Below are 25,295 nucleotides of genomic sequence, written 5' to 3'. Positions count from 1 at the left end.
TTTCACTCAACCTATATCGCTTTTAAAGAGACATGATATCCTCAATAGAACATGCCCGTTCAACCGATTTTAATGTCATCGGCAAACTTGGATGCCCTTTCCTCCAGTTTATTAATATAAATAGCAATAGTTAGCAGTAAATAATTGATTAACAGTTTACAATTATATATGGTTTATAAGTGTTAAATATCCATTTAAAGCAAAAATAAACCAAAGGTGAAACATTTGTCGCTGTTATTAAGAAATGTTAAAGGAATAATAGATCAAAGAAAGGGGCTTCAAAGGTTGGCAAGAAAAGGCAGTGAGCCCAAGGATTCATTGAATTTCAGAATAAAGCAAAGTAGGGCTAGTGGTTTGACAAATGGACAGTAGAATATAATGGTAATCCTCCAAAAGCATTATAGCAGACTTACTGTATATGGATGTGTAGAAAGGGAAAGATTAGCTAAAGCTAATGTGAAATCATTCAAAATTGATATGAGAAGTTATATTAGGGAATAAGAAATTGAGAGAGATTAATGAAATATTTAATGTCTATCTCCATGGAAGGAGATGTAAAACCCCCTGTAATAGCGAATAAGTGAACATTAAAGTATTAGTTCTGGATGATATCAGTGTTTTCTTTGCACTACCAGATTGCACTACAATCTTTGCACCTTTCTGCTATTTTGACATAATCATAGCATTTGTTGTTGTATTTATCACGTGTGTGTATATTGTGTATATGAGCTTCATGCACACAAGCTTGCTCTGTGAGTTACTCTAGCATTTTGTGTCTATCTTAAATGATAGGTGGACACGGGTTAAAAGAGGTGGCTGGGAGATGCGTGGAGATAGTGACAAAGGCTAGAGGTGAAATGGAGACAAAAGGTTATCAGATAAGGAAGGGAGAAGAGAAGTGAAATGTAAAGCTGGAGGGGGAATATGGTTGGAATGAAAAGGAAGGAAGTGAGGTTTATTTGAAACTGGAGAACTCAACGTTCATGCCATTGCATTGTAAGCTACCCAAGGTGCGGTTCTTTCTGTTTGCACATAGTTTCATTCTGGTGTACAACCAGGAGTTCCAGCAGGCCTTGGCAGATGGAGTGCACATGTTTTTTTGTGAAACAATCGCATAGACTAAGCGTGGTCACTCCGCTGCAAAGGAAGCCACATCGACAGCACCAAATGCAATTAACAAGGTTGGAAGAGATGCAAATTAACTTTGGTTTCACCTGGAAGGGCTGTTGGGGAAACAGAGGACATAGACGATGGCAATATCCACAATAGCAGGGGGACACATTTACTGAAGAAAGAGGACATCTCTGATGTCTTAAAGCAGAAAAACAGAGTGTGACCACATGCAAACTAGACGTACAGCACTTTATATTCTGCTGGAGGAACCAATAACCCAATGATATGAACATTGAAGGAAGACACAAAATGCTGGAGTAACTCAGAGGGACAGGCAGCATCTCTGGAGAGGAATGGGTGATGTTTTGGGTCGAGCCCTTCTTCAGATATGAACATTGAATTCTCCAATTTCAAGTAAACTCATAATTCTCCTTTCCTTTCCCCAAACCCCTACCCCACCCCCTGCAATGCACACACCCTGTTTCTTTACTCTCCTTCTGCTGATCTTCCATCCCTTGCGGTCTGTCCACCATTTCCCATTCATTTGCCCCTCTTTTCCCCTTCCACTCATCTCTCTATCTCCGGCTTTACATTTCACTCCTCCCCTCCTTATCTGACCCACCTTTTGTCTCAATTTCACCCATGGCCTTCGATACTTATTCCACCTATTTGCCAATCAGCCTTCCACACCTGTTCCCATCTGTCAGCCGTCCTCATCTGTCCGCACGATTTGAGATGGTGGTGAATGCAGGAACTGAACGGTGCTGGTGAGTTGGCTGGGCCCTGTCAGTAAACTCCCTGTCCTCCTGTGCCCTCGGAAGAGCACCTGGGTGTTCAGAGGTCGGCTGTGGAAGGCACCCCAAGGTACCAAGGCTGACCGGTGGCCACGCAGCAGCATGGGGCTCAAGCAGCATGGGGCTCAAGTGGATCTCCAAGATTGTGCAGAAAGTGCTGCATTGACCTGTATTTTCTATCACATCTGCCTCACGGGTTCCAAGTGAATGTTCTAATATGTCGTGAGATTATTGTGTTCTGACATAAAGTGTGCAATTACAGGAATTTCATTTCTCAGCAAAACAAATCAAAGGATGCTTCAGCAGAAAATAAACAATTTGATGCCATTGATGATGACAATGGAATAATATAGTGTTGGGCAGATAACCACACTGGTCCTGATCAGCTTAAGCATATAAACAAGAAAACATATTAGCACCGAAGAACATGTAAATTGTCATTTTTATAAAATGATCAGACAACCAATAACAGAAATGTTATCTGACTTTAATGCTAAAGCTTTCATAATGGCTATCTGATATAAAATTTGTCATAGATAATTGTCAATGGCAACACTTATATTGCATCGAGCAACATTTATATTTAACATGCAACTTTTAAATAATGAAAACGATTTCTTGATATTTTGGTACAATATCAGGCATCAAAAACATGAAGGAAATAAGACCATGGCACTGATAAAGGCAGTATTGATAATGACTTTACCTTTGGGCAGAAAACAGATCAGAGATCCAATTAATTGAAGCTATATTTAATTATCCACTGATATAATGTGCACAATAATACCACCCAATTGTACATCATAATTCACACCACTTGAAAAGCCCATAAAGGAAAAGAGCCACATGGAGAACTAACAGTCGTAGGTGATATCCTTTCTTGAGCCTGAACTTCATTTCATTGAAATCATGGCTGTTCAAGATTCAAGATTCAAGAGTTTATTGTCATGTGTCCCAGATAGGACAATGAAATTCTTGCTTTGCTTCAGCATAATAGAATATAGTAGGCATGAATACAGAACAGATCAGTGTGTCCATATACCATTATTTATATTACTAAAAGTCTGATCTTGACCACTTTCTGTTGTTCTATATATTGATTTTAGAAAAAACACTGCCACTCATGGCTGTGATTTTTTGGCCATCTTACTTAGAGTCCCCCTCCGCAGCACAGGGCAAGAGCATTTTTCCCATTGATTAAAAATAAAAGAGTTATTAATGTTTAAAAAATGTTGAGATTCTCTCTCCTGAAGGCCACACCCCTTCCGGAGGGTCTATAAAACCCAGAAGTGATGAGTGCCTCAGTCAGTCTCTGAGGGGAGCGAGAGGGTCACGTCTCTCAGTGAGCTGTGAATAACACTGAACACATGTCTACTAAACTGTGAGTGGTTTTACTGACCTGTCAGTGCCATTACTGTGGTTTGAAAATATAGTTTGGAAATGCTAAAGCTGTGTTGCCTTTGGTTTGGAAATATTAACGCTTTGTTGCCTTTGGTTGGAAATGCTAAAGCTGTGTTGCCTTTGGTTTGGAAATGCTAAATGTAGATTAGAGGCTCATGTTATGAGTCATGCTTCGTAGTTATGCCTACTAGTTTATTACCGCAGTTTGGAGTACACTCACTAGTGAGAGTTTGTACTTGTTTGTCTTGAACAAACAGTGTTTAACCTGACATGGTATGAGGTCTTTATTATCACAAGGGCCATAAATAATACTAAAGCTGTGTTGCCTAATTAAAGTTGCCTTGCCTAATTAAAGTTCCCTTGCCTAATTAAAGTTGCCATGCTTTCTATATAATTAAAAGTCTAATCTTGACCACTTCCTGTTTGCGCTTTATATTGATTTTAGAAATAACGCTACCATGTACGGCTGTGATTTTTGGCCATCTTACTCAGTCCCCCTTCGCTCACCATGTGCCAAGGATTTTTCCCATCGATAAAAAATAATAGTTATTAATGTTTAAAAAATGTTGAGATTCTCTCTCCTGTCAACCATGCCATGAAGGTCATGCCCCTTCTGGTGGGAGGGGGAGGGACTATAAAACCCAGAAGTGTGGGTGTGGCTTAGTCTCTGCAAGATGGAGGAGGGAGAGGTCATGGCTCACTGTCATTAGTGGCCTTTCACCCTGCTTGAATATAAAATCTTGACCTTTCCAAAATGTGATTAGAGGGCAGGTCACAAATCTCACTAAATTTGCGTAACAAGACATTAGGGTCGTTGGCTGATTCTTCAGGTGTGAGTACCTGATTGTTGGCTCCCAGGACCGCTGGGGCATATCGGAAAGTCCTTGATCTTTTCATGGCATCTGGGCCAGCAAGGTTAAGTAGAAGGGAGGCCTTGACAGTGTCTGGTTCATTTCGATGTGCAATGTTCATATAATGCCGGTAATCCATTTCAAAAGTAGCCCAGCGCTCACCGATATCCGAATCAAAGATAAGCTATGCAGGCTTTCGTCAGGAAGAAGCCATCGCAAAAAGTGAAAAACTTGATAAAAGGAAATAAAAACCGATAAACAGGAGCGGCGGGTTATCCCAACTTGACACCATGTACATATGACATCTACACAACACGTAACTTTAAGATCATGTTTAATACCTTCCAGTACATACAGACTTGACAACATGTTAGCAGTCACTGACTCCAGACTGCTACCGAACTGCATAGCATAGGAAGTGGGTGTTAGTATAAATGATACAGTAAGGCAGGGTTAGTGATGCTGAGCTATATATGATTGGTTGCATGCATAAACCAATCTACAGTATGAAACTGCACTTGAATTTGGTGGCCTTGCACCTTGCTTGAAGTGGTAAGAAACTGCACCTGAATTTGGTGGCATTGCACCCTGCTTGAAATGGAATTTCAAGGAATAGATGTGACTCAGCCCACCAGCAGTGAGTGAGTAAGCTGCCAGCACAACAGGCTTGAGTGACTGGGCCGCAAGCCGAAGAATCCATTCGGCCCACAATGTCCATACTGGCCCTCTGGAAACCAGTCCCTTCAGCCCACAATACCTATAATAGCGCTCCAGAAAGCCGCCCCCCCCCACCCCCCCTCACTGGCCACCATTATTGGGATTGGTGGAGAGGTGGAATATTGCATTGGGGGGGGCAGTCCTACGTGTGAGCTCCCACTTGGTCTAGTATAAATATATACATACATGAATAAATAAACCAGATAAAGTGCAAATAAACAGATAATGGGCTATTAATGTTCAGAGTTTTGTTTGAGGAGTTTAATAGCCTGATGACTGTGAGGAAGTAGCTATTCCTGAACCTGGACATTGCAGTCTTCAGGTTCCTGTACCTTCTACCTGAAGGTAGCGGGGAGAGATGAATGTGTGGCCAGGATGGTGTGGGTCCTTGATGATGCTGCCAGCCTTTTTGAGGCAGTGACTGTGATATATCCCCTCAATGGTAGGGGGGTCAGAGATGATGATGGACTGGATGCACACTTGGCCTTGCTCCTAGCCCCTTTGCACTGACAATATATCTGGCCAACACATAAAGCCCCGTATCTGACCCCCTGGACTTAACCTATTACGTTCAAGTCCACAGGTGCGTCTCTAATGCATTAATCCTTTATGGGGTACTTCACAGACCAAATTATGGATAACAAAATTTGCTACATTAATTGGCTTCTTTGTTATCTAACATGCTAGTTACTTTGTCAAAGAAGTCATCAATTGGTTGAACACAATTTCTCATCCATAAAATTATACTCACTTAGCTGTATAAATATTCTGTTACCATTTCTTTCATTTTTGTAACAAACTGTCCTGAAGTCATTTTCACCCCCAATATTTTCAGTATTTTGCTGTCTTCCTCTCTGCTGGGACTTTTCTGAAATGCAGTCCAATAACAATATATTTAAGCAATATTATTCTATTAAATGTGACCTTGAGAGTACATAATATTTTCTGTGGTATTCATAACACAACAATGATAAAAAGATCTTATTTTTGATTGGACCTACCAACATGCATACATTATTACATTACAGTTAATATGTACCGAGGGCAATTTTTTGTTCTAATGTTCCCCATTTCCAATCACTTTTACATTGAAGTGGTTGAAATCCAAGTGAAGTTTAAATGGCATCATAAAAGTAAAATCTCCGGAATGGATGATATTCATTACGTGGTTGGTTGGGGTCAGTATCAGCACAATAACTATATTAAACTTTGAATCTTCAGATGTCCTGGTTCAAGCTAAAAGTAAAGACAAATAATAATCTCCTCACATTCCCCTGCAATTATCTCTGATACTCCTTTAAAATATGCCCCATTCTTTGAACAAGCTCCTAAATATCGCATCTGAATCAGTTTCCATCTGATTACACTCCTTGAGGATGTCCATCTACGTGTTCAATTAATAAAACAATGAGATTTGGGACTTTTCTATTCAACCTGTCAAAGGAATTGGGGGATGGGGAGGGGGGGTGTTTAGAAATAGTCAGTGCAGTAAACAAACATAATAATTGAGTGGCAAATGACAGTGCTTCCTTCCCAATATTTAACTGCAGGAAATAATGGGTTATCGGGGCTGTATGTTGTGACAGACAGCCTGACTCCTTTTAATATTATACTTATCCCATCCCCCTGGATTTTCTAGATTAATAAATTAAGGTTTTGTCAACTAATTACAAATCAGGCTAATTACAAATCAATAACATTAGCCAACTTCGATACATGATGTGCTGAGCATTGGGATCCAGACATCACGGCCATCTGGCCTCAGTTCCCTGCTCACAACTGGCAGTGTTCTCCATCTGGACCAGGGGCCGTGGAGTCTTTTTTAAAGTGGGGAGGCTGAGCAATCACTGATCACTGGCCTTGGGGGCACCCGGTGAGGTAGTGGAGCAACCGAATGGGGAGATGTGACAGTACGGTGTCCCCCCTCCCAGGGCCGAAACCCTTCTTCAACATTTCGGCCCAAAACATTGCCTATCTCCTTTGCTCCATAGATGCTGCTGCACCCGCTGAGTTTCTCCAGCATTGTTGTGTACCTTCGATTTTCCAGCATCTGCAGTTCCTTCTTAAACACTAAGGGACTTTTTTAAATTTGATGTATTAAATTCATGTTTTAGTGGATTGTAGAAGTATCATTTCACTGTATTTTGTATGAAGTATTTTTAAGAGGTAACTTTTTAAGGGGTAACTTTTTCCACACAAAGGGTGGTGGGTATGTATGGAACAAATTGCCAGAGGAGGTAGTTGAGGCAGGGACCATCCCAACATTTAAGAAACAGTTAGACCGATACATGGATAGGACAGGTTTGGAGGTATGGACCAAAAGCAAGTTGCGCCGAAGAGCCTGTTTTCACACTGTATCACTCTATGACTACATTATACCTCCACCATGCACGAATGCTTCAAAATCAAATGATCGAGTTTTATTGCCATATACTCAAGCATAGAAACATAGATAATAGGTGCAGGAAAAGGCCATCGGCTCTTCGAGCCAGCACTGCCATTCAATATGATCATGGCTATTCATCTAAAATCAGTACCTCTTTGCGTTTTTTACCCCATATCCCTTGATTTCATTAGCTCCGAGAACTAAATGTAACTCTCTCTTGAAAACATCCTGTGAATTGGCCTGCACTGCTTTCTGTGGCAGAGAATTCCACAGATTCACAATTCTCTGCGTGAAGAAAGTTTGTCCTCATCTCAGTCCTAACTGGCATACCCATTATTCTTAAACTGTGACCCCTGGTTCTGAACTCCCCCAACATCGGGAAAATGTTTCCTGCAGTTTCAGTAAGTGAAAATCTAGCAGGCAAGCAGGATGCTTTATCCAACCACCCCCATTTGAAGTCCACTATCTTCCACCGTTTCTACCCAGTGCTTGGTACATACTTCCAGCAGCCACTGGTTGTCCTCCAGGATGCACCGAGCCACAGCCCGATCCATGTTGGTCACCTGGGCGGGTTTGGCACAGAGACTCTCACAGCAGCGGCGCAACGCTTCCGATGCCGCCGACGGCCCGGGACTCTTGCACTGAGGCTGCTCCATGGCCGGAGCTGCAGTGAGCGACTCGCCAGCCCGGCAAACAATTGCCAGCCCCGACCCCGTCCGCACCATCCTCGCCACTGCTTCTGCTTCCAACACCCATGGCGTATGCAGTTGATATGAGTTTTGAAATTTTCGTTGATCACAGAATTTCTCATGACAGAGCGTGAGAATTTGTGATCAGCGTGAGAATTTGGCGAAATGCGTGATTCTCACGCTCAATGCATGGGAGTTGGCAGCCCTGATTCTCTACCCCCCCCTCAATCCCCCCTCACTCTCTTTCTCTCCCCTCCCCCTCTCTCTCCTCTCTGTCCCCCTCTCTCTCCTCTCTCTCTTCCCCTTTCTCTCTCCACACACCTCACTCTCCTCCCTTCCCCACCTCCCTTTCTCACTCTCTCCCCCTCTCTTCCGCTCTCTCTCCTCTCAACCCCCCTCTATCTCTCCCCTCCCTCTCCCTTCTCTCTCTCTCCGTCTCTGTCTCTCTCTCTCCTCTCCTCTCTCCTCTCCTCTCTCAACCCCCTCTCCCTCTTCCTTCCCTCTCTCTTCTCTCCCCCACTCTCTCTTCCCCTCTCTTCCTCTCTCTCCCTACGCTCTCTCATTCCCTCTCCCCCTCTCTCTCTCCCTCTCTTCTCTCTCCCCCTCTTCCTCCTCACCTCACTCTCCCCCCCTCTCTCTCGTCCCCCTCTCCCCCTCCCCCCTCCTCCCCCCTCTCTCTCTCTCCCCCATCCCCCCTCTCTCTCCCCCCTCTATCTGTCCCTCCCTCTCCTCTCTCCCCTCTCTCTCCCCTCTCTCTCCCCCCTCTCTGTTCTCTCTTCTCTCCTCTCTCCCACCTCTCTCTCTCCCTCTCTTCCCCCCTAACCCCCCCCTCTCTCCCTCTCCCTCTCCTCCCCCTCTCTCTCCTCTCTCTCTCCCCCTCTATCCTTTTCCCTTCTCTCCCTCCTCTCTCTCCCTCTCCCTCTCTCGCTCTCTCTCCACTCTCCTCTCTCTCTCTCCTCTCTCTCGCTCTCTCTCTCTCTGCCCTCTCCTCTCTCCTCCTCCCTCTCTCCCTCTCCTCTCTCTCTGTCACCCTCTCTCTCCCTCTCCTCTACTCTACCTTTCCCTCTCTCCTCTCTGTCTCTCCCCCTCTCTCTCCCAGATGTCTCCCTCCTACCCCACTCTCTCCTTGCACTCTCTCCCCTCTCTCTTTCTCCTCTGCCTATCTCTTTCTATTTGCCCCCTCTCTCTCTCTCTTTCCCCGTTTCTCTCTTTCCCCATCTCTCCCTCTTCCCCCTCTCTTTTACCATTCCTCTCTCTTCCCCCTCTTTCCCAGTCTCTCCTACCCTCTCCTCCCTCTCCCTCCTCTTTCTCTTCCCTCTTTCTCTTCCTCTCTCTCTCTCTCTCTCTCCCCTCTCCCCCTCCCACCTCACCTCACTCCCCCCCTCTCCCTCTCTCCCCTCTCCCTCTCCCCATTCTCTCCCCCTCTGTCTCTCCCCCTCTGTCTCTCCCATCACCCCCTCTCTCTCTTCCCCCTGTCTCTCTGTCTCCTTCCCCTCTCTCTCTCCGCCTCCCTTTGAGAGTCTCTGTCCCTTTGGCGCAGAGACTCTCACGGCAGCGGCGCAACGCTTCCGACGCCTCCGACGGCCCGGGACTCTTGCACTGCAGTTAAATAATTTTCCTGCTGTCAAAGGCTGATGGTTCTCACTTGGCACGTTCTGAGTTTCAGACGTTGGCCTGGCAAGGCAGGCGGTATGTTGTTGTCAACCACTGCTGCACCGCAACTCCGTGCATCAATTACGTGGCCATGGAGCAGCGCCCGATCTAATTGAGCCCCAGGCTTTTTCAGGGCCTCTAACGGCCTACTACACCGACTCGACAACTCCGACACCTCCTTGACATCGACCTTCGCCTCTGACGGCCATCATTTGGCCTCTGTGCCCCAGGGTACCTCCCACAGCTGACCCAGAGTGCCTCAGAGCCTCTCCGAGGGTGAGGTATCACCACCTTTTCTTCTGTCTGCCATCACTTGAAGGGAAGGTAAAATGCCACAGCATGCAGCACATTGTATACAATGTTGATTTTAGAGACTCAGATGAGACTAATTCCCAGGTTTCTGTAGGATTGCTAACAGCATCAATCGTGCTCAGTAATGATTCTGTTTTCTCCTTGGTTGTTAGTTATGTTGTTTTTTTTCTTAAATAAAAGATATTTGATTTTTTGCTGCATGACCTGCTGAGCGTTTCCAGTGTTTCCCATGGAGCAGGGACCAGAGTTAATGTTTCAGGCCAATGACCTTACACAGAACTGGAACAAGTGTGTCTTAGGTTGCAGAGAAGGGGAAGAGATGGAGTAAGCATTGGGATTAACTGTGATACGGTGGAGATAAAGATAATCCAAATGATTCTGAAATGTTACTTATTGATTAATGGCAGAGAACTTTGGTGTTAGAGAAGTGATAGAATCTCAGCACTATAATGCTCATGCCCATGTCATCTCAAGAAATGCGATAGATCCGAAAGAAGACCTAGAACCTTTTGTGCAAAGCAGAATATAGCAACATTTGAAGTGCAGATGGAAAATACTGTTGAATTCAAGCCACAACTCTTAGCCATCATTGCTAGATTATGTAAATTCATGTTGGGAATCTTGGGAGGAAAATTAATGTGAAATGTGTCACAGTATTTTGAAATTATTTTGGAAATGGCAAAATTACTGTTAGAAAATATTTTTTATTTTTAATCCTTATTCAAAGAGACCAGAGAATCAGGTTATAGCCACCCACCTGCCTGTCGCATCAGGAGATTATGTGGTTCCCGCAGACTAATTAAACCAGCAGAAGAAATTAAACCAGAATGGAAGCATGTCTTTCTCCATCCTAAGAGACTGCCTAAGAAGAAGACGATTTTAATGCTGCATCTTTAAATTTTGTCTACAAAGTACATAAATAAATATTATTTGCTGATAAATTCAACAGACTGCAAGCCAGTTATATTGATTAATAGATCCACTAAACTAGTAAAGAATAAATATATTAACATTCTACAACACAAAACCTTTTGTAAATTAAACAGGCGTATGAAATGGATGAGGATGTGAAATTGTGGATATGATAATAAACAAAGATTGATCCGAGATACAAACAGCACTCCTCTAGATTGCTAATGAGCTGAGCAGAACTGATGGGCCAATATATGGTGAGAAGTTGTGCCTTACGAAGGACAATTACTCTGAATAGCACTGGGAATCCAGAGAAGTGGTTTCTTTATAGTAGATCAATCTTTAGTTTAGTTTAATTTAGTTTAGCTTAGTATGGTTTAGTTTAGTTTATTTTAGTTTAGTTTCGAGATACAGCGCGGAAACAGGCACGTCGGCCCAACATGTCTGTGCCGACCAGCAATCCCAATACACTAGCACAGGGGTAGGGAATCTGCGGCCTTCTAGGCCATTAAGTGCGACCTTTTGAATGAATCCAAATTTTGTAGAACAAATCCTTTTATTTTTATTAATATGTTTTTGCTCGTCTTTTATTATTTTAATTTTAATCTTAAAATGAAAGTATTTAAAATACCAAAGTGTAAAAGAAGTTTGAACGAAATAATCCTCCCCGACTGACGGCCACAATATGGAAAAATGCAATAGAATATCCACGTCATCGGCAACATGCACGAAAAATGCTTTCTTGCTTTTCAACCACTTATTGCTGCGAATCTACATTCTCCTACCTAACCCAAATCAAGACGTCCTTAAGTTCACAAATGACAGATACCCATCTGGAAGATCAGCTGAAACTGCGTACCTCCATGTTGCAACCAAATATTCAAATGCTTTCCCACAAAAAGCGGTCACAACAAAGTCAATAACAGGTTAGTTAACTTTAGAATTAACAATTTTTTTTCATTTTCTTGAAGTTAGTACATAGTAGTTCAATTTTTCAAAATAATGTACATTTTGAACTATATCTAATTGAAGTTTCTTGGATGCGGCCTTATTAGATTACAGCTAACTTAATGCGGCATTCCAACATGAAAAGGTTCCCCACCCCTGCACTAGCACTATCCTACAGATCGAGGACAATTTACAATCCTTACCAAGGCCAATTAACCTAAAAACCTGTATATATTTGGAGTGTGGGAGGAAACCGGGGTGGGGAAAACCCACGTGGTCACAGGGAGAAAGTACAAACCCTGTACAGACAGCACCCATAGTTAAGATCAAACCCGGGTCTCTGGCGCTGTAAGGCAGCAAGTCTACCACTGCGCCACAGTGCCGCCACTATGTTCATGTTCTATAGTTTCACATCCTTAACTGTTTCTTACACGTGGGTGTCAACCATGACCAGATTTCCAACAGGTTCATGCAAAATGGGTCCTCAAACCCAAAAATCAAAGGGGAAATCTGGATGAATTTTGTGGCACGATTTTAAAGCATGAGCATCAGGAGCACTTCATGAATTATTGCTTTGGAGGTGGGCGGCACAACTCACGTCGCAGCTGCCTTTGCAGTCTGTGTCTTTTTGTTGTTTTTTGTCTCGTTTGAATGTAGTTTTTATTATTTCTTGTGTGTGTGTGTGTGGGTATGTGTGTGGGGGGTGGGGGAAACTTTTAAAATCTATCCCCTGCACGGAGAACCCGACCTTTTGTCTGTCGGGTCTCCGTTGTCGTTGGGGCCGAGCACCGTGGAGCGGCCACCAGCAGGAACAACCTGGGGCTCCAGTCGCGGAGCCTGCGGACCTACTCACCATCGTGGAGCTGGCCGAGTTTGGTGCAGGAGGAGCGGTGGTGGCGCACTGCTGCGACCTGACCCCGGAGATTCGGAAGCTTACCGCAGGTCTGGTGGACGGTGACACTGGGAGCCCGCGGGTCCCTGCTGGGAGACCGCTTTTCGGGGCTTCTGCCACGTCGACTTCACCCGCCCGAATTGCGGGGTTGAAGAGTACCTGGAGCGGGGCCTTACATCATCGCCCGACGTTGCTTGGAAGTTGCTTGCTAGCGCCCGCCGGGGGCTCCAACAACAAGACCCGGAGCATGGCCTTGCATCACCCGGTGCGGCGTTAATGGCCACGGGACAATTGCCATCGCCCGCCGGGGGCTTTGACTCTGACTTCGGGAGGGGAATGGGAAGTGCAGGGGAGAGATAAGTCTTTGCCTTCCATCACAGTGAGGAGGAGATGCGCTGTGATGGATGTTTGTGTAAATTGTGTTGTGTCTTGGTTCTTTCTTGTGTGTATGACTGCAGAAACAACATTTTGTTTGAACCTCAATGGGGTTCAAATGACAAATAAATTGTATTGTATTGTATTGTATTGTATTGTATGAGGTGGAATCTTCATGTCTAACAGATTCCATAGTTTGCACCATTTTGTCATCAATACTTATCACCTCCAACTTTGGTTACTATCTCCCCCATCTGACTCACCTGGCAATCAACTCACCCTTACCTGCGTCCACCTTTCACTTGCCAGCGCTTGTCCCACCTCTTCCCATCACCTCATTCTATCAGCTATCTCTCCTTTACTCCATCAGTCTGAAGAAGGGTCCCAATCCAAATCATCCATTTCCCTTCAAGACGCCACAGATTTCATCTCTGTACAGTATGCAACACACAGGGAGGAGGGATATGGATTACATGCGGCCAGTGGAGATCAGTTTAACTTGGCATCATGTTTGACACTGGAAATGTGGGGTATGCATTATGTTCTATAGTCACACAGTATACAAGCCAAAAGCAAAATGCTGCAGATGCTGGAAATTTTAAATAAAATTCTAGGCTCTGGAAACACACAGGGCTGAGAAATATACATAGAGAAAGAAACAAGAGTGGTGTTTCATCAGAAGTGGGAATCAATAGAGACAAATCAGACCTTAAGAGAAAGTAGGGAGTCAATAGGAAGACCGTGACAATGAGGGATGGTGAGAACATTAAGCATGGACTGTGATAAGGTTGATAGCAGCACAGCTTAAATGACCAAAGGGTAGAAAAATAAGGTAGTGAAGGGATTAGTGAACAACAAAAAATGTGAAGGTATGCCCGGAAGAGATATGAACAGGATATTTATCTGAACTAGAAGAATGTTCATGCTGTAAATGTGAGATACAAAGCCTGGAATAGCTGAATATTTGAAATTGTTTAATTCAGTGTTGAAACCAGAAGGCTGCAATGTGCATAGTGAAAAGATGAGAAGTTGCTCATTGATTCTATTTTGAACTTTACTGGTAAAGGACATTGAAGACAGAGAACGGAGAATTAAAATGGCAACAAATGCAAACACATTCTTTCACGCAGAGAGGGGGGTGTTGTGCCAACCTTCCCTTAGTATCCAAAATAGAGGAGACAAATATTTTGGGCAGTAAATGCAGCATAACAAATTAGAAGAGTTTGTAGACCTGGATGAAAGGAAGGGAAGTGGTAAAAGGCCAGTTGTTTGATCTGTTGTATAGGTAGGTTTTGTGGGAGGTGGAGTGCATGATGGTGGAGGTAGAGGTGAATGAATGAATGAATGAATGAATGAATGAATGAATGAATGCATGAATGAATGGATGAATGGATGAATGCATGATTGAATGAATGAATGGATGAATACGTTTATTGGCCAAGTATTCACATACGAAGAATTTGCCTTGGTGCTCCGCCCGCAAGTGACAACATGACATACAGTGACAGTTAGGAAAGACACATAAAACATTAATAATAAAACATTATCGATTAAACATGTGGATAACCGGAACCAGAGCATCCCAGAGCAATGGGCATTAAGAATGCTGAAAGGGAAGCAGAAGGAAGAATCCATCATATTAGATGTGTTGGGGAATCACTGAGGATGATCTGTTGAATATAGAGAACGGTGGTGTGGATGATCAGGAGAAAGGGAACTCTGCCCTTATTGCCGGCAGGAAGAAATGAAGACAGAAGTGCAAGAAATTGACCCAAAATGGTTCAAGGCGATGTGCAGTATGTGACGTTGATCTGAGAGTTTCAAGAACAGGTTCATCCCCTCTGTTATCAGAATGGTCCTTCCTCAAACTGGAGTGCAGTCCCAATTTTCCAATCTACTTATTGAACTTTTTTCTCTGGAACTGTAATGCTGTAATGTTAAGAAACCATATCCTGCAATCTGATATTTTTCTTTTTGCTCTACCATTTGTATTCATATTTGGCTTGATTATATTCATGTATAGTATTAACTGATTTGATTGGATAACATTAAACAAAAGTTGTTCATTGTATCATGGTACACCTGACTAAAATAAACCTATTCAAAAACATAAACCTGGAAGAAACTATTACTGCAAAAAACACACAAATGCTGGAGTAACTCAACTCAGGTATCTTATAGATAGGAGACATTTTGAGTCTGCAGTTCCTTGTTCCGATTATTGTAATGGTTTTAAAGCATGAGCATCAGGAGAACATCATGAATTACTGCTTTGGAGGTCATGAGGTGGGATCTTCATGTCTAACAGATTCCATAGTTTTCACCCTTTTGTCATCACTACTTATCACCTTCAGCTTTGGTCACTATATCCCCCATCTGACATCTGACTATTACAACTATTATTGTAATTCATCCATAATTTCCACATATATCTGAGGCATTTGTTCTATTTTCTCTTATCTATGTTATTCGCAGGGACTACAGGCAGAACATGCAATCAAAATGTTAGGAAAAGAGGCAATACCTGAGCCAATCATTACTATTCTGCAAATTGTATGTGCTCTTGCCATCTCCTTGCTGATGAACTTGCTCAAATGATGCCTTCTACAAAGTCAAGAATGGTTTTCAATTGGTAGACAAAAATGCTGGAGAAACTCAGCGGGTGAGGCAGTATCTTTGGAGCGAAGGAAATAGGCAACGTGTCGGGCCAAAACCCTTCTTCAGATTAATGTGAGGGTGGGGGGGAGGGGAAGAAAAAATGAAGAGGAGGAGCCAGTGGGCTGAGGGAGAGCTGATAAGGGGAGGAGAAAGTAAGGACTACCTGAAATTAGAGAAGTCAATGTTCATACTGCTGGGGTGCAAACTGCCCAAGTGAAATATGAGGTGCTGCTCCTCCAATTTACGGTGGTCCTCACTCTGGCCTTGGAGGAGGCCAAGGACAGAAAGGTCTGATCCGGAATGGGAGGGGGAGTGGAAGTGCTGCGCCACCGGGAGATCAGGTTGGTTATTGTGAACGGAGCGGAGGTGTTTGACGAAGCGATCGCCAAGCTTACGCTTGGTCTCACCGATGTAGAGCAGCTGACATCAAGAGCAGCGGATGCAATAGATGAGGTTGGAGGAGGTGCAGGTGAACCCATGCAGCACCTGGAAAGACTGTTTGGTTCCTTGAATGGAGTAAAGGGGAGAGGCAAAGCAACAGGTGTAGCATTTCTTGCGGTTGCAAGGGAAAGTGCCCGGGGAAGGGGAAGGGACAAATTGACCAAGGAGTTACGGAGGAAGCGGTCTCTGTGGAAAGCAGACGGGAGGAGATGGGAAGTTGTGGCCAGTGGTGGGGTCATTTTGAAGGTGGCGAAAATGACGGAGGATTATTTGTTGTACGTGACGGCTGGTAGGATGGAAGGTGAGGACAAGGGGGACATTGCCTTTGTTACAAGTGGGGGGATGGGGAGTGAGAGTGGAGTCACGGGGTATAGAAGAGACCTTGGTGAGATCCTCATCTATGGTCGAAGAGGGGAACCCTCGTTCCCTGAAGAATGAGGACATCTCCGATGCCCTGGTGTGGAACACCTCATCCTGGGTGCAGATGCTGCATAGACGGAGGAATTGGGAGTAGGGGATGGAGTCCTTACAGGAAGAAGTGTGGGAGGAAATGGTTTTCAATTGCTATATTTACCAGTGACCACTGCGATAATATAGATCCTATCAGAGTACTGACAGAAGTGACAATGCAAAATGATGGTCTCTGCAAATATAGCAGCATGACTCCCTTCCCCATCAATTCGGATGAGATATGTCGGACATCATCAGACAGATAAAAAACACATCTCTTTTTTTTTTCAATAGATTCATACTACAAAATTTACTGAAGAGAACAACACACATTCTACCTAGCAGTGGATGCAAACATCCTGCTGTGAAAACTTTCCAATTAACTGGTAAGTAAGATACAAAATCCAATGTGAGCAAAAATCTTTAAACAAAAACATTCAATTTCTGTAACATGTATACATCTAGCTTTTCATTATCAATTACAGAGTAGACCTTTGATGTACAGCTGTTTACAGAGCCTGAGATCCTGCTTAATAGAGCATTTTAATAACTTCCATGTCCATCTAAGAGATAGATAAAACAAATAAAAATAACAGGACCTTAGATTAACATTAAATTCAAAAGAGGCAACTCTACCAGCACAGCATTGCCTCAGTGTGGGAGTTCTTGATCTCCAAATGCACAAGTTGACTGCTTGGCAAGGATTGGCATTATTTATACATTTCCGCAGATATTGAATTATCTTCTGCAGCATTTTGTACCTTTTGAAAGAACATGGGCAGAATCAACTATATCCAAGTTTGCACCTCAAGTTCACCTATCTCCTGTTCCTTTGATTCAGCATTTCCTAAATCACCGCCATAACAGACTGATGTGAAACGAGAAGTGAGTGGCAGGGGAGGGCCGATACGGAACACATCTCTGCTTCTGGTTACCCCCTGGCAGAAACCTGGCTCGCCGGCCGAGGAGCTGGGAATTCCGCCCGGCAGAAGGATGCTACTAAGCCTTGTTCGACCTCGAGGACTAGAGAGGAGAGATGAGGAATCGGCGACAGCAGATGCAAGAGCAAAATGAAGGTAAGAGAACCAGGCTCTTACCTTCTGCATCCTCAAGGCCACCTGTGGGAGTTGCCCCTGGGGTACAAAGGCTAAATGGTGGACTGGCGAGGAGAGTGGTATCAGTTTAGTTGGCCGATTAGGGTTACGGTGACAGCTGGAGGTCCTGCAGCAACCTGGGGCTCGCCTGGATCGCGCGGCACTCCAGAAGATGGAGCACACATACGGTATACAGCCTAGAGCGGTACAGAACCGTGGAACAGCGGTGGGAGTCACGTACAGAAGGCCAGGCCAACCCTGCAATGCTGCCAGGACAATGGTGCTTCATGGCCACCTGCACTTGAAAGCAACTTGGACTTTGAATATGGTGCCAAAACTTGCTGATTCTTGTATATAGTCTGTGGATTATTTCTATACACTCGGGACTTAATCGGGGATTGATTTTATGTATATAGCAATACTTTACTCAACAATATGCAAGAAAATAATTGCACTGTACCTTTGTTTATGTGATAATAAAGAACTATTGAACCAATTATTTTGTGACGGAGTCCAAAAAGACACCACACAGAAACAGGCCTCTTTGGCCAACATTTTGGGACAGGCCCTTATGAGATGCTATTCCTTCAATTTGCATTTAGCCTCACTCCTTAGCGACACTTCCTTAGAAAATTGAGGAGATTCAGTATGTCAACGAATAATGTCTTTAACTTCTGTAGGATTACGGTAGAGAAAGTATTGACTGGTTGCATCATGATTTGATACGGCAATTTGAATGTCCAGGAACGAAGGAGATTACAAAAAGTCGGGAACACTGACCAGTCCATCATCGACTTGCCCACTATCGAAGGGATCTATATGAAGCGCTGCCTCAAAAATGCAGTCAGTATAATCAAGGTCCCAGACCACCCTGGCCGTACTCTCGTTTCAATCCTGCTATGGGGAAGAAGGTTTATTAGTTTATTAGGTTTATTAGTCTGAAAATTGTAGCATCCAGGTCCAGGAACAGCTTCTAGGTCCATACCAATAGATCTGGCTGCAACAATGACCATCAAGTTTAGTTGAGTTTAATTTAGTTTGGTTTAGAGATACAACAAGTAAACAGGCCCTTCAGCCCACTGAGTTTGTGATGACCCGCGGTTACACACAAGCACTATCCTACACACTAGGTGCAATTTTACCAAAGCCAGCTAACCTGCCAACCTGTACGTCTTTGGAGTGTGGGAGGAAATTGGAGCACCAGGCAGCAATTCTACAACTGTGCTGCTGTGCCAATGGAAAAATTCAGCCATGATCTTGATGAGTGGCAAAGCAGACTTAAAGGATCTTTCATTCTGGACAACTTCCCAGGATCCTTTGTGTAAATTGCCTATTGTTGGCAGCACTAATAAGGGCCTGTCCCACTTACACAACTTTTTCGGCGACTGCCGACACCCATCATAGGTCGTTGCAGGTCGCAAAATATTTTCAACATGTTGAAAATCCAGCGGCGACCAGAACAAGGCACAACTCTTTGGGCGACTACTCACAACCATACAGGCTTCATCCCGCGACATGTCGCCAGGGTGTCGCCTGTATGGTCGTGAGTAGTCTCTTCAGTCACCCAAAGAGTCATAGCGTCTTTCTGATCCCGGCTAAATTTTCAACATGTTGAAAAATTTCGGCAACCTGCAATGACCTTTGATGGCAGTTGCCGAAAAAGTTGCGTAAGTGGGACAGGCCCTATATTTCACGGGCAGCTTACAACCCGGTGGTATGAATATTGATTTCTCGAACTTCAAGTAACCCCTGCATTCCCTCTCTCTCCATCCCTCCCCCACTGTCGTACTAGCTTCACGTTCTCACCTAGCAAACAGCAATGGCCTGTTTCCTTTATCATCTTTACTTTTTTGCATATCTTTCATTCATTTGTTCGACATCAATTTACATCACCATCTAAACCTCTTGTTTCCCTTTCCCCTGACTCAAGGGACTCAACCCAAAATGTCACCCATTCTTTCTCTCCAGAGATGCTGCCTGATCCGCTGAGTTACTGCAGCATTTTGTGTGTATTCTTGGACCTTGCCATCTTTCCTCATTACTATTAAATTGCCACTGCAGCCTTTACTTGTGGGCAAGGCCACACATTTACTTAGTTGTTAGGTGAGAAATAGAGCTGATGGTATGTTGATAAGATGCGTTACTAAGGACCAGTGGGTCCTCGGGGTCTCAGACCTGTCTGCCTTTTTAGCCTCACTGTTACTATGACAACCACTGTGAAACTTTGCAAGAAAGAGATCGGACTTTAAAAGAGAATTCACATACATTTAATATTTGTCACATAGTTGTGGAAAGATTTTGTTAAATGATGAGTGACAATTAATGGAATAGTTATGTGGAAATTATTTTTTTTTAAAACAAGAGATTTAATTTGCTTGTTAAATCTTAGCCTTGTTCTTTATTTCTTCATTCAGTATTGCCCTGATCTACCTTATTAACTGTCATCCTTTCCTGGAATAAAATCAGAGATAATAAGGAAAAAGTGTCAAATCTCCAAAATATCCATCAAAACTAACTAACATTACTTAAACATGAACAGCATATGACGAACACACTGAATCTCCATCTACTATCTTTAATCAGAGTGATAGATTTTAATTAAAGAAGTTGGTTCCGTTACTTTAAGAAAATCTGTTCCTCTATTAAAGAGTGAAAGTGTGCAGCGATGCAGGCTTTGCTGCCTCTGGATAAAAACATCTTCTTCTGTTGCAATTTCAAGAGACTTAAAATGGCTTCTTGAGCAGCTGATTTTTTGCCCTGCAGCCTCCAGCACAAAGGGCTGATCTTCCTTTCTATGGGTGCTGATTTCCAATTAAGGAAGGCCGTTGTGGGTTAGAGATGATGTGGGATGTTGAGTGAGTGCAACAGATCAAATATTCATGGTGCCCTCAAGGAATACATTGACAAGATCTTCTTATGCTCTTTATTACAGGTGTAGTGTTCATTCCGCTGGATTTCCAATTACTACCCATGGACAATGGTGAAACAAATTCAAGTCTTAAAGGTAGTTTTGCCATGAAATATATATTATATAATTTAAAAAAAATTATATATATATATTATATAATAAATATATATTATATAATTTAAAAAAATATATATATATATATATATATATTTTTTTTTTAAATAATTTGTTTTACAGTAAAAGGACAGGATTTTTATAGAAACACATTTTTCATGAAAGGATTTACATCAGAAATTATACTTTTGATGCTAATTTATCTTCATGTTTTGTCCCTGGTGCAGGAGTTTGAATAGTTGTGATTTAGATGGTGATAGATACTAATTTAAGGCTCTTCTTCAAGCTTCCATGTTAATGATGGTGGTTGCAAAGCCTGAGGAAGAGGGATAAGAGATTTTAACTTACTGACGAGGGGAATGTGAATAATGCTGGCAAAGCCGGAATTGAGCCACTTTCCTGAATGTCTGCAAGAGATGAACCAGGAATGTGCTGTAATGCTCATCACTTGCTACTGCCCCGTGGTTACATTAGAAACATAGAAACATAGGTGCAGGAGTAGGCCATTCATCCCTTTGAGCCAGCAAAGCCATTCAATATGATCATGGCTGATCATCCAAAATCCAAAAAGTACCCCGTTCCTGCTTTTTCCCCATATCCCTTGATTCCTTCAGCCCTAAGAGCTAAATCTTACTCTCTCTTGAAAACAACCAGTGAATTGGCCCCCACTGCCTTCTGTGGCAGGGAATTCCACAGATGCACAACTCTCCGGGTGAAAAAATCTTTCCTCATCTCAGTCCTAAATGACCTACCCCTTATTCGTAAACTGTGGCCCCTGGTTCAGGACTCCCCCAATATATGGGAACATTTTTCCTGCATCTATCCTGTCCAATCCCTTACGATTCATGGGGTCCTTGTTCACACTCACTAAAAGTAAGGATGCAGGTACAGCAGGCAATGAAGAAAGCAAATGGAATGTTTCCTTCATCACAAGAGGAATTGAGTATTGGAGCAAAGAGGTCCTTCTGCAGTTGTACAGTAGTTAGACAAGAGTCAAGAGAGTCAAGAGTCAATTTAATTGTCATTTGGACCCCTGGAGGTCCAAACGAAATGCCGTTTCTGCAGCCATACATTACACACAAATAGACCCAGACACAACATAATTACATTTTACATAAACATCCATCACATAGCTGTGATGGAAGGCCAAAAAAAACTTATCTCTCCACTGCACTCTCCCCCCCCCCGATGTCAGAGTCAAAGTCAAAGCCCCCGGCTGGCGATGGCGATTGTCCCGCGGCCATTGAAGCCACGCCGGGTGGTGCGAGGTCGCACACCGGGTCTTGGTGTTGGAGCCCCCGGTGTGCGCTCGCAAAGTCCCGCGGCCGTTCCAGCCGCGCGGGGCAATGGTGTTAGGCCCCGCTCCAGGAGCTCTTCAACCCCGCAACACGGGCGGGAGAATTCGCCGTTGCAGGAGCCCCGAAAAGCAGTCTCTCTCCAGGGATCCGCGGGCTCCCGGCGCCGCTGTCCGCAGACCCGCAGCAGCAGCCTCCGACTCAGCAGCGGCATCGGCAGCAGCAGCAGCTCCTCCACCGCTCCAACCGCTCCGGACTCGGCCAGCCCCGCGACAGCAACGGTGAGTAGCACCAGAGTCCCCGGCTTCTTCCTGTTGGAGGCCGCTCCTCATTGTGGCCCCAACGACAACGGAAACCCGACGAGAAAAAGGTCGGGTCTCCAGTGCAGGGAGAGAAATTTAAAAAGGTTTCCCCCCCCCCCCCCCATGCCCACCCCCCACCCCATATTACCCCACACACACTTTGACCGCAACAAAAATTTTCACAAAAAAAATCTACATTTAAAACACAGACAGAAAATAATAAAAACGCGGACAGACTGCAGAGGCCGCTGCTGGCCAGAGCCGCGCCGCCTACCGGACCACACCTGGAGTATTGTGTGCAGTTTTGGTATCCAAACTCGAGGAAGGACATTCTTGCTATTGATAGAATGGAGTGGCTGGGCTTGTATACTCTGGAATTTAGGATGAGAGGGGATCTTATTGAACCATACAAGTATATTAAGGGTTTGGACACACATGAGGCAGAAAACATTTTCCCAATGTTGGGGGAGTCCAGAACCAAGGGCCACTGTTTAAGAATAAGGGGAAAGCCATTTAGAACGGTGATGAGAGCGTTTTTTCACACAGTGAGTTGTGAGTCTGTGGAATTCTCTGCTTCAGAGGGCGGTGGAGGCCGGATCTCTAGATGCTTTCAAGAGAGAGTTCAATAGAGCTCTTAAAGAAAGCGGAGTCAAGGTATATGGGGAGAAGGCAGGAACAGGGCATGGATGCACATGGATAGAGAACTGGTTGGCAGACAGGAAACAGAGTAGGAATTAATGGGTCCTTTTCAGAATAACAGGCAGTGACTAATGTGGTGCCGCAAGGCTTGATGCTGGGACCCCAGTTATTTACAATATATATTAATGATTTAGATGAGGAAATTAAATGTGACATCTCCAAGTTTGTGGATAACACAAAGCTGGGTGGCGGTGTGGGCTGCGAAGAGAATGCTATGTGGCTGCGAGGTGACTTGGATAGGTTGGGTGAGTGGGCTGATGCATGGCAGATGCAGTATAATGTGGATAAATGTGAGGTTATCCACTTTGGTGGCAAGAAGAGGGAGGTGGATTTATTATCTGAATGGTGTCAGATTAGGAAAAGGAGAGATGCAACGAGACCTGGGTGTGCCAATAAACCTGTATGTCTTACGAATGTGGGAGAAAACTGGAGCACACAGAAGAAACCCACATGGTCACAGAGAGAAAAGAAATTCCATCCAGAAAGCATCCACGGTCCCAATTGAACCCTGGTTTCTGCATCTCTGGTGCTGTGTGACAGTAATTCATACCGCATATGTGGACCAATGTGCTTGAAGTGAACAACTTTCTTCATGCAGTTCTTGGGATTATTTATAGCTGAGAGAGTACCAATAAAAATGACACTTTACTACAAATTAACAATACAAAACATTGGCTAATAAATTAACTGCCCATCTTGATGAATGCCCACCAAATGATATGTTCCATATTACCAGATGGACTTTGAATCCTCAATTCAAATGATTTCAATGGAAATAAAAATCAGAAGAGATGTGAAGATTCCAACTTTCTACCACTTATTGTACACGATCACATGTACAACCCTCACCCTTAACTACGACCCTTATGCTATTAAACTGTATATTGAGTTTTTAATCTATTGTAATCCATCCTGGCCAATGTTTAGATGTTTCAGTAGATTCTTACTCCAGTTTTATATATCTGTAATTTAGCCACCTTCAGTGTGTCTCTCAATCCAGGTTACTGCTGCAGATCATAAGCAGTATGTTCTCCAATAATGATCCCCAGGATTCTACTCCATAAATCCTTTCTACCTGTCATTATTCTTAAACAGTGTCTTCTCCTTCACTCTGTTATTGAACCACCTTTAAGGTAGACATAAGGATCTAGGAGTGCAGATGTAGGATCTAGGAGTGCAGATGCATGGTTCCTTGAATGTGGTAGATAGGGTGGTCAAAAAGGCTTTTGACACATTGCCCTTCATCAGTCAGAGTATAGAGTATAGACATTGGGAGGTTGCAATTTGTTGCAGTTGTATAAGACGTTGGTAAGGCCGCATTTAGAGCATTGTGTTCAGTTCCAGGCACCATGTTATAGGAAAGATGTTTTCAAGCTGCAAGGGGTACAGAGAAGATGTTGCCACTACTAGAGGGGCTGAACTATAGGTTCTATATAGGGAACTATAGGTTAAGTAGGTTGGGACTCAATTCCTTGGAGTGAAGGAGGATGAGCTGTGATCATATAGACGTGTATAAAATAATGAGAGGAATAGATTGGGTAAATGAACAGAGTCTCTTGCCCAGAGTAGGGGAATCAAGGACCAGAGGACCTTACAGTGCATTCAGAAAGTATTCAGACCCCTTCACGTTTTCCACATTTTGTTACATTACAGTCTTATTCTAAAATTGGTTACATTCATTTTTTTATCATCAATCTACACACAATACCCCATAATAAAAAATCAAAAACAGGTGTTTAGAAATGTAGTAATTAAAAAGTAATAACTGAAAACTGCAGGCACGGAATTTTGTTCAGACTTCGGTCTGAATGACAATAAAGGAAATCTGTAAAAATCTGTATCACAATTACATAAGTATTCAGACCCTTTACTCAGTACTTTGTTGAGGCACCATTGGAAGCGATTACAGCCTCAAGTCATCTTGGGTATGACGCTACAAGCTTGGCACACCTGTATTTGGGTAATTTCTCCCGTTCTCCTCTGCAAATCCTCTCAAGCTCTGTCAGGTTGGATGGGGAGCATCGATGCACAGCTATTTTCAGGTCCCTCCAGAGATGTTCGATCGGGTTCAAATCCGAGCTCTGGTTGGGCCACTCAAGGACATTCACATACTTAGAAACATAGAAATTAGGTGCAGGAGTAGGCCATTCGGCCCTTCGAGCCTGCACCGCCATTCAATATGATCATGGCTGATCATCCAACTCAGTATCCCGTACCTGCCTTCTCTCCATACCCTCTGATCCCCTTAGCCACAAGGGCCACATCTAACTTGTCATGAAGCCACTCCTGCG

Source organism: Leucoraja erinacea, chromosome 2 (assembly GCF_028641065.1).
Source record: "Leucoraja erinacea ecotype New England chromosome 2, Leri_hhj_1, whole genome shotgun sequence".
NCBI classification, from domain to species: domain Eukaryota; kingdom Metazoa; phylum Chordata; class Chondrichthyes; order Rajiformes; family Rajidae; genus Leucoraja; species Leucoraja erinaceus.
The sequence above is the reverse complement of the archived record's forward strand: the minus strand, read 5'-3'. Positions refer to the sequence as shown.